The sequence below is a fragment of the Elgaria multicarinata genome, chromosome 1, assembly GCF_023053635.1.
Source record: "Elgaria multicarinata webbii isolate HBS135686 ecotype San Diego chromosome 1, rElgMul1.1.pri, whole genome shotgun sequence".
NCBI classification, from domain to species: Eukaryota; Metazoa; Chordata; class Lepidosauria; order Squamata; family Anguidae; genus Elgaria; species Elgaria multicarinata.
This window is the reverse complement of record NC_086171.1, coordinates 92,940,342-92,947,040: the sequence shown is the minus strand read 5'-3', so window position 1 is coordinate 92,947,040 and position 6,699 is coordinate 92,940,342.

Below are 6,699 nucleotides of genomic sequence, written 5' to 3'. Positions count from 1 at the left end.
CCATTTGTCCCAACCAGGCTGCTGCTGCCGCTGGGCCTGCATTATAGAAGCCACCCAGTAGCATTGTTCTTCGGATGTCTCTCAAGCATAAAACAATACAATATCATAATAAAACAACAAATTGCTGCATAAAAATTAACAGCAGAGAGATAAATAAAGCCAGTTTCACAGCATGACTAAAAAATAAATGATTTTTTTTAAAAAACTTGGAGAATAAAAATGGTTCACTTGGTGCCAAAATCACTATATCTGTGGCACTAGGCAAGCCTCTCTGGACAGGGCATCCCACCACTGGCATGGCATCCACTGAGAAGGCCCTCTCCCTAGTACCACCTCACTTCACCCTGCTTTGCAGGAGTACTCAGAAAAGGGCCTCTGACAAGGATCACAAGGATTAGGCAAGTTTAAGTGAGAGAAGGCCATCTTTCAAGTACCCTCATCCCAAGTTGTTGAGAGCTCTAAACGTCAAAACCGAGACTTTCAACTGAGCCCAGAAACAGACTGGAAGCCAGCGCAGCTGTAATGCACTAGCATAATATAAACTAATTGCTAGTCCCAGTTAACAATTCCTGCTTTAGTCCAACTGTAGTTTCAGGGCTGTTTTTAAATGCAGCTCATTGTAGTAGTCAAAACCGGAGGTTACCCAAGCATGGGAAACTGTAACAGGTTATCTCTAGGTAGAGTTGCACTGGGCATATCAACCAAAGCTGATGAAACGTACTTTGAGTCACACTGGTCAGTTGAGCCCCTAATGACAATGCTGGAACAAAAATCACTCCAAAACTGCAGACCTAATCCTTAGGAAGTGTACTCCCTTCCAGAACAAGTTTAACGCCAATCACCTGGGTGAAGAAACCACTGCACCAACAATATCTCCATCTTGTCTGGATTGACTTTCCATTTTTTAGCCCACATCCAGTCCATTACTGCTCCCAGAGAAAGGACACCCACAGCCTCACCTGAATTTGATGAGAAAGAGAGATAAAACTGAATATTGATGATACCTCAAACCAGATCTCTGTATGACTTCTAACAGTGGGTTCATGTAAATGTTAAATAGTATGCATGAAAGAACAGAACCTTCTAGGACTCCAAAACATAACTGCTAAAGGTTGAGCAACAGTTCCCCAGCTCCATTCTCTGGAAACAACCAGTGCAGAAGGAGCAGAATTTCAACTTAGTGTGGAAACCGCTCTCTCAAGCACCTTGCCCGGAAAGGGGATGATAGTCCTCTACACCAAATCTGAGATCAGCCCAGGCAGGGAGACTGTTGGGCAGTGGAGTGGGTGGTAAACCAGCAGAATTCCAAATCCATCCTGAGACCTCCACAATAGGGTGACCATATGAAAAGGAGGACAGGGCTCCTGTATCTTTAACAGTAATATAGAAAAGGGAATTTCAGCAGGTGTGAATTGAAGAGGGTGAAATTCCCTCTTCATCACAACACTTAAAGCTGCAGAAGCCCTGCCCTCTTTTGTATCTGGCCACTCTACTATAGCTAGTGTAGCTTTAACTGTTGTGATGAAGAGAGAATTTCACCCTCTTCAATTGACAGTTGCTGAAATTCCCTTTTCTACATTACTGTTAAAGTTACAGGAGCCCTGTCCTCCTTTTCGTATGGTCACCCTACTCCACAAGATACAAAAACCCAACGTTGGGAGGCCTGGAGAGGGAGACAGAAAGCTCTATCCGACAAGCGTTTTATTGCATGCTCGTTACCAGGCACTCACGGAGTTTGCTCAGGTTCCTCACATGACATCGTCTGCCTCCCGCGCCCCTTCTGCCCTTCCTTGTGTGACAAAAAAAAACCCTCATTAAGTCTGATGTTTTTTAAACTCAGAATTGCTGCTCTCTCCTGCTGTGTGCAGGAGAAGCAGCCCCATTAGAGCAGCGGACTCAATGGGCCTTGAGCTCGTTGGGTACTAAAAGAGGAAGTAACTGAGGAAGAAAAACACTGGCTGCGAAGCGAAAGTAGGGAGCATCCCCCATTTAGTACTGAACCACCCAGACACATTATTAAAGCCACTAATTCCAAGACACCATCAACCATTGATGAAAACCATCAACCATTTCCTGCCCTTGTTTTTGGTCTACCTGAATGCATTCAGCCACCACCTACTAGGCAGCGGCTCCCACTGACTTGCCTCCATCATGGCTGTGATGGAGGCAAGTCTTCCCGTCCTGGCAGTTTTCAATTGTAAGGCAGCAAGGGCTTAAACTTGCTCAAGCCCCTCTGGATTTCCTGAGGACCAGGCTCATTTGATAGGGCCAGTGGACTCTATCGCCTCTCAATTTCTACAGCATCTGCAGCAGAGGACAGAATGAATACAGTACAACTGGGGTGGCCAGAAAGTAAAGCTCCAGGTATTTTGGACATCGCCTCCCAACATTCCTGACTATTGACCATGCTGGCAGGGGCTTCCGGGACATCTACCTCTGCTACCCGTGTATATTACAGGGCACTAGTGGAGTCAGTATGGCCATCAATTCTGGGGGGGAAATGCAATTACCTTTCCCTCTGCCACATGCTGCCTACCAAATCCAAGGGATACCTGATTTGACTGGCCAGTGAGAGCCCCTGAGAGGAAACCTGTAAAACTTTGAGTACCTCTAACTGCAAAATTACAACCATTAATAGCCATCAAGTACAGGAACACCCTTGCCTGCATTTTCCTTGCTTTCTGAGTGATCTGTCTCAAGAGTCAAGCTACTGAACTTCTGAACTGTTGTTCTATCCTTTAAATCAGAAGGGCTGAACCTCTTTCAGCCTGAGGGCCAAATTCAATTTTGATGAAGCAGGGAAAGGGAGCTTCCTGGGTCTCCATTAAATCACTAGAGCCAATTATTCCCCACCATGTTCACACCCATGTTATACTATTCCAGACTTGCAGCAGATCCAAAGTAATCGTTCTTATTTATTTATTTATTTATTTATTTATTTATTTATTACATTTCTATACCACCCAATAGCCGGAGCTCTCTGGGCGGTTCACAAAAATTAAAACCATTCAAAGTATAAAACAACAGTATAAAACCATAATATAAAATACAATATAAAAGCTCAACCAGATAAAAACAGCAGCAATGCAAAATTACAAATTTAAAACACCACGTTAAAATGTATTTATAGATTGTTAAAATGTTGGGAGAATAAAAAGGTCTTCACCTGACGTCTAAAAGCATAGAATGTAGGTGCCAAGCGAACCTCCTTAGGGAGCTCATTCCACAGCCGGGGTGCCACAGCAGAGAAGGCCCTCCTCCTGGTAGCCACCTCGTTCTTTGATTATTGTGATTAACCAAAGAAAGAGCTTGAACATACTTAAATATATTTTTCTTTATAAGTAAAAGTATGAGCAAAAGATTGCAGAATTTGATACTTCCTCAAAAGAAAGGGGGTGTTCCTATAGATACTTTTTATGTCTACTTTTGCATTGACTATTAACTTATTTGATCATTTTTAAAAGCCTAAACCATCTTTTCCCAGGTTTGGCCGGAGTCTGTCAGGCTGTTTCCTGGCACCTTTGGCAAGCTGACACCAATCAGGGTTTATAAACTCTTTGAGCTTCATCAGATGGGGGGGAAATCACAGTTCCCTACCGTCGCTTCTCTGCCCTTGCTTCTGTCACACAATACTTCCTCTTTCTCAACTGAGAAGAAAGAGGAAGTAAATAACGACCACGTGGCCTATTCAGTGGGCATTTTTATCACACCACTTCACCTGCATGCAGCAGGAGATCGCAGCAAACTTTGTTTTAAAAAATAAATCGGACTTACCAGGGTCTTTTTTTGTCATGGGAAGAAGGCCAGAGTGGGAGACACATGGGTGTTGTGAATAGGACCCAAGAAAATCCATGAGTGCCCAGTAACAAGCATGCTATAAACACTTGTCTGATTATCCCCTTTATTGCAGTAGATCAAGATACAACATTAGCTTTCAAGAGGCTTTCAGCATGTATAATCCCCCAATAAATCAAATAGTTTCTACAAAAACTGTTGGTGCACTGCTTGTCTTAACAAACATTTTCAAAGCAAGAATTCATTCAGAATCATAATCCCAGCACCAAACTGCAAATCAGAATCTTACATTAGAAAGTCATGATAGACAAGCGTTCACAGATTTACAATAAATCCTGGTGAGGAAATATTCTGAGCTGTTTAGGAAATATTTAGGAAATATTCTAAAGATGTTGATCTCAGCAAAGGCTCTTCAGCTGGTACATCAATTTAAATGCCGGGGGAGGGCGCTATTACAGTCCACCTTTCAACTACCAATCCCGACAGAATCCTAGCCCTTGAGCAAGCAGAATGTTGAAGAGGGAGTTGCTGTTCCTCCCTCCTGAGTTGATGTCTCATCCTGGGATATATCCTTGAACCTCCCCACCACCTTTCAAATTCCTGCCCTTGTCCACTTTTCACATTCCCAGACAGTGAATCAGAGGCTTGACTAAAAGTCTTATCTTGCACTATGGCTGAAATGGAGTTTCGCTCTTCTTCAGTCTGTTATCAGATGGTGGTCAGGCAGCGCCAAGCCCTTAGGCGGCCTCAACCTTTCCACAATTGTAGTGGAATCTACATTATGGTGGTCTGTTTCTGAATCCAACCCTGGCTCCCAAGTAGTAGGGTCCACAATGTTGCTCTGGCTAGTCCTGACAGTGTGTTGGGAGGTGGTGGTAGGATTGCCCCAGGGCCCACAAGGCTGAGGGTTCCCAATGTATTGGTTGGTATTACTAAGCTTAATGGACAAATAAGATTGCTCCTGTTTAGTGAAGTTGCTGTATTTTGTAAAATATGCACACCTGTCGTAAAGGTACAGGGACCTTTCCAGGGAAAGAAAAGATAGCAACCGTGTAGTTACATAATAAGTTTTACATTTGACCTTTCCTAGAAGAACTGAGACAAGATATAAGGAAGAAGTCTTGCAGTTATGATTCTTGCAGGACTAAACTACTTTTAGAGCAATCACTGTGTGCTAAATTGTCTCTCACTTTTTCTCCCAATAACTGTTTTAATTTAATTGTTAAATTTAATTGTTCATAATACAGCTAAAGTGAGCAAGGTGCCAAACTTGCTAATCTTTAAAACAAAGGGTTTCAGAGTTTAAGAGCGTCTCTACATTTGTTTTTTAAAAAATCCCACTGCCTTACCAAGGCTTCCTGCTTTCACTTTGTTTCTGGGATTTTGAGCGGCACCATTACATGCTGCGGCCAACCACATGGTGAATTGAATACTTCCTCTCTCTAAGTGCCCATTCATTTAAATGAAACAGCACCATCTAGTGGTGGAATTATAGTGTTTTGGCAATTTTTAGTAGCTGAGGGCTCCATCACTCCAGCGATTTATCACACTCTCCCCATGCCTGGTATGTAGTTTTGCAGCCCAATACCCACATGACGTCACCCACATTCTGAACTAATTTCGGCTCTTATCCTCCATGTTTCATTTCTTTTTGGAGCGCAGAAAGTCTGGATTATTTTCCCTCCCTGTGAAATAAATGCTCTCCTCCCTCCTGTGTATTTCTGTGGTTGCATTCTTTCGACCATCCTGTTATTTGTTGGGGGCATGTGTGTCGAAGGGCGGTTTCGCTAACAAAAGAGGGTGGTACGATTCTCCACTCAACTGTGAAGGGGAGAGAGAGGTCCCATTTAATTCTATGTTCTTACTCCTGAGTAGGCATGACCAGAGGTACATTTTCACCTTAAAAGAAATGTGGAAAATTCACCCTCCTTGCTCACAGCTCCTTCATTTTTAAAGATAAAGAGATCAAAATTGGCACAGTGATAACTCTTAAGTAGAGTTTTCAGCATGCCCAGTTTGAATGAGATTGGTTGATTTTTTTAGGATTTTTAAAATCCCCCCCGCTTTAACCCTTTTCCTGGTAGACAACAAGTGTGAAGTATCAATCCTTTGTTCATACTGAGCTGTGCATTTCCAACTTTATAAAATAGCCATCTGCTAGTTCCCTTAAGAGTAAATCCCATTGATTTCAACTGCATTTACAACAAATTCATACTAAAATCCTATGCATGCTTACCTTTGAGTAAACCCCATTTTAGTAAGTCTGTCTCTGTTCAATGCGGTTTACTGAAAGGTAAGCATGCATGGGATTTTAGTATGAATTGGATGTAAATGCAGTTGAAATCAATGGGATTTACACAACCCTGCAACCCTCTCCAGTTCACACTTCAAAGCCTCCAAGCAGGGTGAGGGGAATGAGCATAGCCTAGGCAACAGGGAATAACCACAAAAGTACTCAGAAGAGAGACAGAGTTTTCCCGATGTGGAGTCAGTAACAAGAGAAGCTACTTCCTAAGAAAAAGCAGTGCAAGACCAGGAGTGCCCTATGTCAATTACTAGGGAAGACGAGGTGTCTAACTACCACCAACCAATGAACTGTAGGGGGAGGTACAAAGGAGATCTGAGAGTGCATCTCAATGGAACAACAGCTATACACTGGTGCGCAGGAGAGGAGAGGTATAAAGATGAATGAAATGTAAAAGTGCAAAGGTGTAAGTGCTCAGGCTTTCATACACTATGGAAATGAAGGCGGATAATTCAAGGGCAAACGTGTAGGTGTGATGGAGCTCTATCGTGTGTGTTTTAAAGTGGAATATGGGGAGGAAGCCCAGGAGACATCCTGGAGGTTGATGACATCATTTAAAGGACCTGCAAGCCTCTGTGAGCAGCTAATCAGAAGTGTGT